We start from the raw sequence: 14,148 nt of genomic DNA on the forward strand, positions 1-14,148 counted from the left end.
CTGGGCAAGTTCATACCCGACATGTCCACCATGCTGCACCCACTCACCGACCTACTCAAAGAGGAGAGTAGCTGGATCTGGGGGGAGCCCCAGGAGCAGGCGTTCCTCAAAGTGAAAGAGATGTTGGTGACAGCGCCCGCACTCAGCTACTACGATGTGGACAGAGAGACAGTGGTCAGCGCCGACGCAAGCTCCTACGGCCTGGGTGCTGCCCTCCTACAGGTCCACGACGGCGAGCTGCGGCCCGTCGCCTTCTGTTCAAGGACTCTAACAGACACTGAAAAGCGATATTCGCAAATCGAAAAAGAGTGTTTAGCGGGGGTGTGGGCCTGCGAGCGCTTCCAACGCTACGTCCAGGGCATGGGTTGCTTCCGCCTTCAGACGGACCACAAGCCCCTGGTACCGCTAATCAACACTTATGACATCGACAAAGCACCCGTGAGGTGTCAAAGGCTCCTCATGCGCCTTATGAGGTTCAACGTCATCGCCGAGCATGTTCCGGGTAAGCAGCTGGTGGTGGCCGATACGCTCTCAAGGCGCCCCCTGAGCGGGGAGGATGTGTCGGATATAGACGAGCACGTCAAAGCGTATGTCGACGCTGTGATGGCGGGCAGACCAATCACGCCACACAAGCTCGAGGACATCCGCAGAGCCACACAGAGCGACGCTAACCTCCAGAAGGTAATCGCTGCCATAAGAAAAGGGTGGCCACACAACATGTCCAAATCTTCCTTGAATGGATTTTACTCAGCCAGAGCTCACCTTTCCGAGTTGGATGGACTTGTGCTGTATCAAGACCGCATAGTGATTCCCACATCACTCAGACCTGATGTTCTACAGCAGATACACGAAGGGCACCTCGGGCTGACAAAGTGTCGCGAGTGAGCAAAGACAACAGTCTGGTGGCCCGGTGTCGGAGCTGAAATCATCAAGGTGGTGACGTCCTGTGAGTTTTGCGCTGAGAACAAACCGACACAGAGGCGTGAACCGCTAGTGACAACTCCCCTGCCTAGCAGTCCATGGCAAAGAATTGCAGCTGATCTGTGCGAGCTGGAGAGCAAGAAGTATCTCATTGTAGTGGATTACTTTTCAAGAGACATTGAAATTGCCTACCTGTCCACTACAACCAGCCAGCAGGTCATAAACCGACTCAAACAAATGTTTGTGAGATGGGGGATTCCACTCGAGCTGGTTAGTGACAACGCTACACAGTTCACATCAGCCGAGTTCCAGGACTTTAAACAGAGGTATGGTTTCACACACATAACCTCCAGCCCCCACTACCCACAGGCTAACGGGGCCGCGGAGAGAGCTGTCCAAACAGCCAAGCGCATCCTCAAACAGCCAGACCCCTGCCTAGCCTTAATGGGTTACCGCGCAACGCCGATTGCAGCAACCGGGGCAAGCCCAGCACAGCTCATGACGGGACGACACATTCGCACCACCGTCCCTGTGCTGGCAGAAAAGCTACAGTCTCGCCCGGTCGACTACAATCGCGTGAAACAGCGAGACACTAAAGCTAAAGAGGATTACAAGTTCTTCTACAACCGCCGACATTCAGCTCGTCCACTCCCTGAGCTACAACCTGGTCAGGATGTGAGAGTGAAGCTCGACGGAGATAAAGGCTGGGAGATGCCGGCCAGAGTCATCGGCAAGTCTCCAGAACCGAGGTCCTACATAGTTCGTATGGACAACGGCACAGTGACCCGACGCAACAGGAGACATCTGCAGGCTGTCCCAGAGGCAGTCGTCCCGGTGGAGCAGCGAAGGCTCGACCCAGCGCCATCTCAGCAGGCCTGCACTCCTGTGTCCAACAGGGGGTCCAGACCGCCGGAGTCGCCGCCGGGCCAGCCGCCTTCTGATCCCCACCCGGGGTCTCCTCTTCGGCCTCCAGCTCCCCAGGGAGCAGTGCGTCTGACCTCGCGGGGCCGTGAGGTCAAGCTGCCGCCCAGATACATGGACTAGCAGGTGTCGAGAGGCGTGGACTGAAGAAGATAAAGACACTATAATTGCTATTTGATAGGAACAGCAACTGTCCACGAGGCAGAATAATCCTCATGTTGCTGAGGACGGAGGGTAGTCCACCCCGATGTCCTAGGGTCTAATTTGAGTTTTGCTAAGTAGAAAAAAAAAAAGGAAAAAAAAATTGAAAATTGCATAAGGGGAGAGAAGGATGGGAAAAGAAAAAAATATATAACTGTTATGAATAATAATAAGAATGCAAAGCATAATGGTTAATTGGTTACATGGAACACTTCTGATGTTTGAAATAATAATAGCGAGACGGTATTTTGAAAAAGAAATGTTATTGAATTTATGTTGTGCTACAGTTTTCATATCTCTTAAAAGAGGGAGATGTTGTGATGTGATCTTATTGACTGTCACAGGCTACCGTAGTTGTGTAGTACTTTAGTAGACGCACACAAGTGACGTCAGTTAAGCGACTGTATGTTACCTGAACAGCACGTGAATACCTGTCTCATGCCAGTGAATAAACCAACATAAAGTAAGAACTGCGTCTTCCTTCAATCATCATCATGACAGCTCGGGCATATGGTAAAACACACTGAAAGATGTTAGCTCGGGCATATGGTAAAACACACTGAAAGATGTTAGCTCGGGCGTATGGTAAAACACACTGAAAGATGTTAGCTCGGGCGTATGGTAAAACACACTGAAAGATGTTAGCTCGGGCATATGGTAAAACACACTGAAAGATGTTAGCTCGGGCATATGGTAAAACACACTGAAAGATGTTAGCTCGGGCGTATGGTAAAACACACTGAAAGATGTTAGCTCGGGCGTATGGTAAAACACACTGAAAGATGTTAGCTCGGGCGTATGGTAAAACACACTGAAAGAAGTTAGCTCGGGCGTATGGTAAAACACACTGAAACACGTTAGCTCGGGCGTATGGTAAAACACACTGAAAGATGTTAGCTCGGGCGTATGGTAAAACACACTGAAAGATGTTAGCTCGGGCGTATGGTAAAACACACTGAAAGATGTTAGCTTGGGCGTATGGTAAAACACACTGAAACACGTTAGCTCGGGTGTATAGTAAAACACTGAAAGATGTTAGCTCGGGCGTATGGTAAAACACACTGAAACACGTTAGCTCGGGCGTATGGTAAAACACACTGAAAGATGTTAGCTCGGGCGTATGGTAAAACACACTGAAAGATGTTAGCTCGGGCGTATGGTAAAACACACTGAAACACGTTAGCTCGGGCGTATGGTAAAACACACTGAAAGATGTTAGCTCGGGCGTATGGTAAAACACACTGAAAGATGTTAGCTCGGGCGTATGGTAAAACACACTGAAATATGTTAGCTCGGGCGTATGGTAAAACACACTGAAAGATGTTAGCTTGGGCGTATGGTAAAACACACTGAAAGATGTTAGCTCGGGCGTATGGTAAAACACACTGAAATATGTTAGCTTGGGCGTATGGTAAAACACACTGAAAGATGTTAGCTCGGGCGTATGGTAAAACACACTGAAAGATGTTAGCTTGGGCGTATGGTAAAACACACTGAAAGATGTTAGCTCGGGCGTATGGTAAAACACACTGAAACACGTTAGCTCGGGCGTATGGTAAAACACACTGAAAGACATTAGCGCAGGCAGATACTACATCTCCATTCGCAATGGTGCCCACATTATAAGGACTATTGACACAATTGTAGAGAACAGAGTAATGTTGCCTCCACAGTTCAGCTATATTAGCAGCACCAGAGACTCAGGGTAACAATGCCCCGGCCCTGTTCAGAGCCCTTACCTCCTTCCAGAAGGCCGTGACATCGTTACCCAGCAGCTTTTCAGCCATAGAGTCAGCTCTCATAGCCTGTTCATACTTACCTATATAGCCAAACGCATACGTCTTATATCTGGTGTTGGTGAGCTTTTTATACTACAGAATAGCCTTCCTCTTTCGCAATAAAGCTCTTTTACTCACGCTGCCAAACACACCCTTGTGAAGATGACAGAACTCCCAATTCTTGACTATGGTGATGTCATCTATAGAACGGCTTCAGAAACAGCCCTCAAGAAACTGGACACTCACCACTGTAAACTTTATGATCTGGTAGACTGGCCCTCCCTCAAAACCTGGCGATCCCTCCACTGGCACTGGGGCCACTGGGTACGGTGGTGCAGTGGTAAGCGCTGTCGCCTCACAGCTCGAAGGTCCTGGGTTCCATTCCCACCTGGGACGCTGTGGGCGCTGGAGTTGTGACCCCCCCATATCTTCAGTGCCTACTGCCCAGGTGGGCTATCTCGTCGAAAGGGCCTTTCTGTGTGGAGTTTGCATGTTCTCCCCGTACCCCCCAGGGGGTTCCTCCGTACATAACCCCCCACTAAAAACATGCAGAAGATCGTCATCCGACCAGTGACGACAACATCTGAAGTTGGTCCAATGATGGTCCCCCGGGCGCTGGAAAGAAAAAGCGACCACTGCTCCTGGCCTGCCCCCTGGAGGAAAGGACAAGCCTGGATGGGTCAAATGCAGAGGACATATTTCACCGGCCACCGTCAGCATGAGTGTGTGTTGTGGCTGCATGCATGTGTTGTAGTGTGTTCGTGTGACAATAAAGACGGGCTGCCGTCTGAAATCGTGGCATCACTTTATATACAAGACAATAGTAGACAAGACACCACACTACGTCACCTCTCTCCTCCATATAGCCTGCAATGCTTACAACACTAGGTCAAGTGAGCACATCAAGCTCACCATCCCCAGCTTAGTCAGATACAGATCTGATTTCAGCCGCACCTCCTCCCGCTTTGCAGCAGCAAACGATGGGGAACGCACTCCAAAGCACCCTCACACTCACACCCCTGACATCACTTTCCATCTTCAAACAGAGACTCAATCAACTCTTTGTTGACCGCTGTACCTGCTGATTAGCTCCGGATCTCACTCTCTCACACACGCACACGCACACACACACACACACACACACACACACACACACACACACACACACACACACACACACACACACACACAAAACCCCTCCTTTCAGTTTAGTAGTAGTGTAGCACTTCAATTCTGTGTATATCTGTATATTCTGTGTATATTTGTTTATATGCTGTTACTTGTCTATATGTTTATATGTTTATTTGTACACTCTGTCTATATTTCTACATAATGCTGTTACTTGTCTATATGTTTATATATTTTTTTGTCTTTTTGTTACTAAACTTTGACTCATGTTCGCAAATGAGAACTGGTTCTCAAACAATTCACCTGGTTAAATAAAGGTAAAAAAATTAAAATAAAATAAAAAAGCTTACTGTAAAAGGAGAATAGTTTCATTTATATTCGTTGATTGTTGCTATAGTCTGTGTTATTGATGGACACATAAAGAAACTGTAAGCTTACCTTGCTGCGTTGTCGAAATTAAACCCCGCTGTTGTGCTTTCGAGGACACTTGATAGCGCCATTAGTGGATGTGACTGTGCTGCGCTCAGACAGACTGCTGTGCCTCGGTGCGCCTGTGAAGCGTCACCTCTCTCCTCTCTGTCTCTTTCGCTTTGGAGTGAAAATGGAGCGACACTGCACGCACTCGCAAATAAAAGGAGTCAGCACAGGAGTGAGTACATCAAGGTCACTGTATCTTCACCTGCTGATGTCCTACGACATGATCCCGCGTTAAATTATTATGACCTATAAACAACCTGAAGTTATTCACTCGAGTCGATATATCGTTACATCTGTTTTTGTATCAGGAAATGTTTAAATGTTACCTTTTGGGCCAGTGTGTTCTTTAAATTTCACCAAAGAGAACTGGGTATCGTCTACTTTCGTTTTCAGATATCCTCCTCACCAAAACCCCTATGACTCGAACTCCCAGCATTCATAGCTTAAGCTGGTTGAATGGATACAAAGCAAGCCCCCAGGAATAGCGCTGGGCTGTGAAGCCATTTGAACATGGTGGCGAAGCTCTGTATTGCAAGTCACGTGACGCCATGCAGCCCAGAAAGGAAAATTCGCATCCACTTGCATGGGGACCCCGGCAGCTGCAGGGGAATTTTTTCCGGGTGTCACTCAAAGTATAAAACGACTCTTTTAATTATCAAAAAAAGGTATGGCGCATTTTTTCTTCAGAAGCCACTAAGAGCCGTATACGGGTGTATTTTCTTCATCTACATCCACATCCATGGGTGGGAGGGGTGGGAGACGTCATGGAATACGTCATGGCACACATGCACACTTCGCCTTGGGCCGCATGGTCAGGAAGTAAAACCAGGAAGAAAAACCCCCCATGATGGCTTCATAGAGAATTCTGCATGTCTGGGAGCGCCCACAAAATGTTAAACGGCTGGCGTGCGAGTAGGGTAAAACCGCCCATATACTGTATCTCATGGGCTGACTCACTACAAGACGGTGCTGCGGCTCTAAACTACATGTTTGGGGGTTCTAGAGCAGAACACAAGACGTCTGCTCAGAGGTGCGTTTACTGCGGTGGTTAAATCCCCGATCGTGTCTGCCTGGGCTGGGCTATCAGCTAAATTCTAACTTTGCTGAATGGATAGAACGGGGGTTTTTACCCCACCCTGACCACGCCTCCAGCCAGGCTGAGCCAGCTAAACCAGCGTCTATGACGAGACGTGGCCTCAACCTATGCGCCAGTGAGCAGCCTCCGTCCGAATGCATGGGTGGGCGTGGCTCGTCCCCTATCCAGTTCTATCTTGAAGATAGCACAGCAGCTGCAAGAGCGAGGGTTGAAAAGCGCCTGTGCAGCGTGCTCATGCCCAAGGCAGAACACGCACCTATCGTGCCGGTTCATACTCGGCCAATGTAGCCTTACACAAGGCCCACCCCCTCGCTGACTTTCCCTGCTTAGTAGCACAAGAGAAAGCAGGAAGCTAATCGCTAAAATAGCAAGCTCCCGCAGGCCTCACCCTGTTAGCGGGAGTACCGTTTAACCAACCCGCAGGCTAGCGAACGTGCGCGTGCAACGGTAACGTAAGGGGAGGGAAGGCAACAACACCCACAACGTGTTAACCCGAGAGAACAAGCGTGAACAAGCCACTAGCTAAGCTAGCACAAGCACTGATAGACAAGCGTGAGCTACCACAAGCCTGCGCACAAGCCCGTGCAGCGAGCCTCTACCCTGAGTAACACGGGGAAGCGAGCGTGACCGCAAGCTGAAAGCCAGCGGCTCGCGAAGCTAGTCAATCTCAGAAGAAACTCCTCAGAGGAGGTTACAATCTAGTAGATGCTATTTGCACAGCGGCAAAGCAACACTTAGCAGACAAGCAAAGCTGGCTAAGCTAGCGTAAGTACTGAGAGAAGCGGCTAACACACTCGTGTGAAGCGAGCTTACCTAGCTAGCGTATTCGCTCAGCTAAATATCTCAGAGCGCTCCTCCAGTCCGGGGACGAAGCCAGTAATAGCTACACAAGCAGTATGTGCTAACACATAATAAGGTGAAGACTCTTAGCTTAGAGGAACGGCTCCCTAGCTAGGCAAGAGGGGAGAAGGTAAATAAGGAAGCTTAGCACCTCTGAAGTGAGCTAAAGCAACCTCCAAGCCGTGCCCTGAGAACAGGGCGAAGAACCGAGCCTATTGTCTAGCTACCGCTAGCGTGAGAGGAGCTTACTAGCTAATCCGTTAATAGCTACAAGCAAACCCCATATGCTAGCGCACGTGCACGTGCACGCGCTGGAGTGTAATCGGCTATAATGCCTACCCAAGCGGGAAGGCAAGCTAACACAGCCTGTCTTAACCTAAAGGAAAGCAAGCATGACTAGCCACTTTCCAGCTGAGGCTAGTATAATGAACTGAGAGACAAGCTAACACACCTGTGAAGCGAGCCTCTACCCTGAGTAACACACAGGGAAGCGTGCATAACTGCAGCTGAAGCTAGGGGCTAGAAGAGTCCAAGCAGTGAGCTGGATGAACGAAGTGATTTGCATGATGGCGGGCGGACGTGACACAATCACAGCGATTGCTGGGTGCCGCGCCTTTCTCATGCATACCATGCCACCTGCTGGTGGATGGTTAGTTTTATAAAAAAGGTCATATTTGGAGTAAAATGAGTGTTCATCCAGTGGCGCTGCTCTGGCAGCGATATGGCAATATGTGAGAGCTTGAGTTTGAAACAAAGTAAAACCCTGTCTGTCTGTCGTCTGTGTGTCTGTCTGTCTGTCGTCTGTGTGTCTGTCCATCTGTTTGCATCCATTTGTCTCCTTAATGGGTTGGTCAATCTATTTGCCACTGCACATGTGCATTGCATTGCCATAGGCAGGGACTGATGAAGATGATGATGAAGATGATTTTTCCTTTTTCCCTCATTTAAGCTGCCTGTTTATGAGCATTTTTGGCAGAGTTGCGCAGAGTTGTGGTGCATGCATCCCTGGGTATACTGACTAGTTATTTGTTTTAGACAGGATGAAAATAGGGACAAGGAAAAGGAAACATTCGCACTTTCATCACAATTTACTCAGGTTTATAAAAATATATTTAATCAAAATTCTTACAGTGATTTATAAATCCAGAAGCTGATCAGTGTGATGATCAGTGTCTCTTCCTTGTGTCAGGACTTGTCTGTGGAGCTGAAGCCCGGTCAGATGACGGTGCTGGTGGGTCCGTCCAGCGATTCTACCAGCAGCAGAACGGACAAATCCTATTGGACGCTCAGCTGCTGAAATCCTATGAGCACCGCTTCCTCCACAGGAAGGTAATGTCGGCTCCGAGCGGAAATGTCAATCTTCAGTGCTTTTTGCCTATTTTTCCTTATTTATTATCTTTGTGATTAACAGATAGCTGTGGTGAACCAGGATTCTGTGCTCTTCTCTGGCTCCATCAGAGAAAACATAGGCTATGGCCTTGCTGACTGCTCATTGGATGAGATCCAGGAAGCAGCGCGCAAAGCCAACGCCCACGACTTCATCAGCCACCTGGAGAAAGGCTACGACACAGGTAGACGAGATTCATATCACTATCCCTAATGCTATTTAAACAGTTTAACAGCCAAAATAAACCTGCTTTGGATGTTAGAGGAAAGTGGAGTGAATGAGAGTGTTATATATATTGACGTGACTCGGACACCGCTTAGACAACAACTGACGTTTATTCAGCAACCAGGATGTATATACATTCTTATACGTCATGACGTCATACGCACTCTGACGCTATGCATATTCACACAATATGTTACATCCCCCTCCTTAAGATCTTTTTTTCCCCCCCACAGTAATTTACCAAATAATGTCTCTAGTCATGCCCTTCTTTCAGTGCAATAACAATGCAATAAACAACAAAATCTTAAATTCTTGTACTGTATTCTACTTTAAATCTTCCATATTAACAGTATTTTTTTTCTTGCATTCAAACTTTTTTTTTTTTTTTTTTTTTTCCATTGAACAATCAATTATTTTATTTCACCTTTGAACCTCTAACATGTGACCTTATGATAGACTATATGAGATTGTACACCTAGTCTTTGTATCTGGCTGGAAGCTTGACTTGTCTCCCGGACCTTGTGTGACACAACTGTGACTGTCCTTGTCCCTCGTCAGTGTCAGTGACCTCTGTGAGTGCGTTTACATGCACACCAATAAACTGTTTATTAGCGGATTTCTGAGTTACCTGATTATTCAAATGGTCATGTAAACAGCATAAACCGATTATCTTTATCCGTTTATGGCCATTATCGGGTTATGAATAAACCGATAAACACACCTAGGTTTCTGGGCAATAATCGGTTTTCTCTCTGCATGTATCCAGCATAACCGGGTTTCTTTCGGGTTTATATATCTGCGCATGTACGACTTGCAGGAGAGAGGCACTGAGGGAGAGACGCGCTGCACTCACTGGCCCCTCGGCTCTCCTCCCGGTTCTCTCACCGGCATGCCCGGTCTCTCTCCCGGCCACAGCGCACCACAGCCGGCTTGGCGAGATGACGGTGAGCACGGAGCCCCTGGCTGAGCGGAGCGGGGAGCTCTGCTCTCTCTTCCCGCACAGAGCCGGTGTCCCTGTAACGGCACCGCTGCTGCACTGCACTATGTTGAAATGTGGGTATTCTACAGGAGGGGACGAACGAATATTTGTCTCGGATTGCAAATAGAATGACGCAGCCTACAGACAACAGAGTCGTTCAAAACACAACACACACATAACGTTAAAATCCGTGACAAATTCTGTCCGTTTTCTGACAGGTAGGCTACAGCATTTCAATTCAACACACGTTGTGGGTCATTAACATTTGACCTGCCTGCCTCTGTGCTGTGTGCTCGGTAAAGTTGGAAATATTATTGTGGCGGAATGAGGCGCACACCGAGGCAGATTCTTGGCTTATCAAACTCTTTATTTAGCGAACGGACAGACACACATGAAGGCAGGCACGCCAACACCTCGCTAGCTTCTCCTAGCCTAGCTCTCCCCAGCACGTCTGCTCTCTTCCAGCTTCACACAGCTCTCCCGACCATTCCCACTTCCTCCCCTAGTCTCCACCCACTGGCCCTATGCTCCCTTCACTTGCCACTCCAAAACCCCAAACCCCACATGCACAGAACAACATAACAGACAGATACAGTTAGACATACACCCTACTTAGCTATCCCATACTACTCCACCTTTCCCCACGCTACATTATTGACAGATGCACTTCCAAAGCGACGCCTATTCCAATTTTAGTAAAGTAGATGAGATACACAACCTAATTTTCACCTAAACCATCCTCTGCGCTGGACAAATAAATTAGGAAAATGTGATTTTGCATTTTGCAGCTATATTCTGTTGTTTTATTCCGGAATTAATGGTGCCTTTCTGGAGAGAAATCCGACTAATTGACTGAATCATGTAAACCCGGGTTTCTCCTATTGTCGGATTATTAAAGTGCATGTAAACGCAGAAATCAGATTATTGCCATAAACTGATTATTCACAGTTATCCGTTTATTGTCTGCATGTAAACGCACTCTGTGTCTCTGCGTTCCATGTCACTAGTGTCTTTCATCTCAATGTCTGCATATTTGGAAACGTCCTGTGCATTTGTAGGTGGAAACTCTCTCTCTCCTGTCTTCAAAAGATGCTTCCTGTTCCTCCTGTAGACTCTTCCATCCGGCGTGCGAACGATGAAGGATCTTAGTTGCTGATGTCTGTTGACAACCACAGCTGGCTGCCATGTGTCTCCTCTCTGTATTCTGACATTGTCACCTGTCTGCAGATCTGGCAACGGTCTTGTTTCTCTGTCATAGTAGCTTTTTTGCTTCATTTGCTTGTATTTTTGCTTGTCATGCACTTGAACTTGACCTTCAGGAGTCAGCAGAGTCGTGGATGTTGGCAGTTTGGACTTCAGACGACGCCACATCAACAGCTGTGCAGGAGAGAACCCCACACTCTCAATCGGTGTGTTGCGATATTCAAGCAGAGCAATGTAAGGGTCAGTGCTGCTGCTCTGTGCCTTTTTCACCATGTTCTTGACGGTCTGCACTGTTCTCTCAGCTTGTCCATTGGACTGAGCACGTCCTGGACTGGAAGTGACATGTTGAAATTCCCAGCTTTCCAAAAACGCTTTGAATTCACCACTGGCATATTGTGGACCATTGTCACTAATGACAATATCTGGAATACCATGCCTTGCGAATGTCGACTTCAGTGCGGTAATGACACCTCGACTGCTCGTGTCACTCAACTTGGTGATCTCTGGATATTTCGAATAATAGTCGACACATAGCAGATATTCAGCATCATTGTAGTGAAAGAGATCTGTGCCAATCTTCTCCCATGGTCTTTCTGGTAGTGTGTGTGGAAGTAGAGGCTCTCTTGGATTGCTATGTTTGTCTTCGTTGCAGACAGCACACTGAGACACAATGTCCTCTATCTGAGTTGACATGCCTGGCCAGTAAAGAATGTCCCTTTGCTCTTTCTTTACATTTCACGATCCCCAGGTGTGATTCATGAATCTTGTTTAGCATTTCTTGTCTCATTTGGTTTGGCACGATGAGTTTAGCAGTTTTGAACATTAGCCCTGACGCATAGCTTATTTCTTCTTTAAATGTCCAATATTTCTGCATTTCCTTTGGAACATCCTTCCTTTCTGTCGGCCATCCATTCATTGTCATGTCTCTTAGCATTTGCATTTCAGGATCATCTGCTGTCGCTTTCCTGAACATGTTCAACTTCTCTTCGCAGATGGGTAGCTGAGGTGTGACCCAGTTAACCTCTAGCTCTTCTCCCAGCAACTCCTCTTTTTGCTCTTTGAGATATGCACGACTCAAAGCATCAGCGATGTACAGCTCTTTTCCTGGCTTGTAGGTGACTGTGTGAGAGAGTACCTCTGTAGCCTGAGAAGCATCCTTTGCAGCCTCATGGGAGCCTGGTGGAGCGGCTTTTTGAAGATGCTCTCAAGTGGCTTGTGATCACTCTCAACATGGATTTCTCTGCCATATACATATTGGTGGAACTTCTCACAACCGTAAACTATGGTGAGTAATTCCTTCTCGATTTGAGCATATCGGCGTTGACAGTCCGTAAGTGCTCGTGATCCATATGCCACAGGCCTCTCATCCTGCAGTATAACAGCTCCTATTCCTTCGGAACTGGCATCCACAGACATCGTTACTGATTTATTGACATCATAGTATTTGAGAGTTGGTGCTTTGGTAACCAACTGCTTCAAGGTCTCAAAACTTTTCTTTTGTTCTTCTTCCCAATGCCATTCAGTGTTGCTTTCGAAATGGAGCGCTGACCTCAGACAGGTTGGGAATGAATTTGGCAAGATATTGTATCATGCCCATGAACCTTAATAGTTCCTGCTTGTCTTGTGGTGGTGGCAGCTGTACCACAGCTCTCACCTTCTCCTCGTCTGGCTTTAGCCCATCAGTGCTGAGTACATGTCCTATGTACTTGATCTCTGTCGTTCTGATCTTGCATTTGCTTTTGTTCAGCTTTAGGTTGCACTCTCTTGCTCTCTCCAGGAGCTTCCTCAGTCTTTGATCATGTTCCTCGACTGTGTCGCCCCATACCAGCAGATCATCAATTATGTTGACTACCCCGTCCAGGTCTTCAACCATTTGAGCAACAGACCTCTGGAACACTTCGGATGCAGAGGAAATGCCAAAGGGTAGTCGCAGGAAACGATATCTCCCTATAGGCGTGTTGAAAGTACATAATTTTGAGCTTTCCTCATCCAATTTGATCTGCCAGAAACCTTGATTGGCATCTAGTACTGAGAAGTACTTTGCATCAGGCATGTGAGAGACAACCTCTTCAACAGTGAGCAGCGGATAATGCTCCCGTTTGATGGCTAGGTTGAGATCTTGTGGATCCAGACATATTCTCATCTTTTTTGGTGTGACCACTGTCACCATGTTATTCACCCAGTCAGTGGGTTCTATTTGTCTTGTTATTACTCTCATCTGTTCCATCCTGTGTAGCTCCTCCACTACTTGCTCCCTGATCGCTACTGGGACTTTCCTCGGAGCATGCACTACTGGTGTAATATCTGGATTCATCTGGATATGGTGTTTTCCTGGTAAACATCCTAATCCAGAAAACAAGTCTTTAAATCCTGTCAGAATGTCATTTTGTTTTTCCACAGCATATATTCTCTTCACCAAGCCTAGCTTTGTGCATGTTGCTTTGCCCAGTATTGCTGGAACACGTTGCTGCACTATTTCAAACTCTATTTTGCGTTTCTGTCCTTTGTGCACACAGGTGAGTGATGTTCTGCCCAATGGCGCCGACTTGTGGCCGAAATATGCAACAAGCTTGCAGGTGGATTTCTTTAGATTTCCTCTGATGTCCAGTGAGTTGAATGTTTCTGCTGACATCACATTGCTCATAGCACCAGTGTCAAGCTTAAATGTCACATTCCTCCTGTTTATTTTTTATTTTTTGATCAAATTTTTATTTTATTTCCATACTAGGACACATTCAGTTAGACAAGACAAGATCACCAGTTGTTACATCCATTATGCATCATCCACCACAGGAGCATGAGTCATTTCAACACAAGCATACAAAGAATGCAACACTCCTTCTCCTGCCCAACCAAGGCGGTCCTGTCCAGTCCACCAGTCCCAAAGGTTCCCCTCCTCCCTACCCCGGATGGTACAGTACATGACATACATACACACACACAAAGAAAACACTATAAAAACAAAACGGGTACATTTATGTGAATGAGCGCA

The sequence above is a fragment of the Poromitra crassiceps genome (genome assembly GCF_964638095.1).
Source record: "Poromitra crassiceps genome assembly, chromosome: 11".
In the NCBI taxonomy this organism is placed as follows: domain Eukaryota; kingdom Metazoa; phylum Chordata; class Actinopteri; order Beryciformes; family Melamphaidae; genus Poromitra; species Poromitra crassiceps.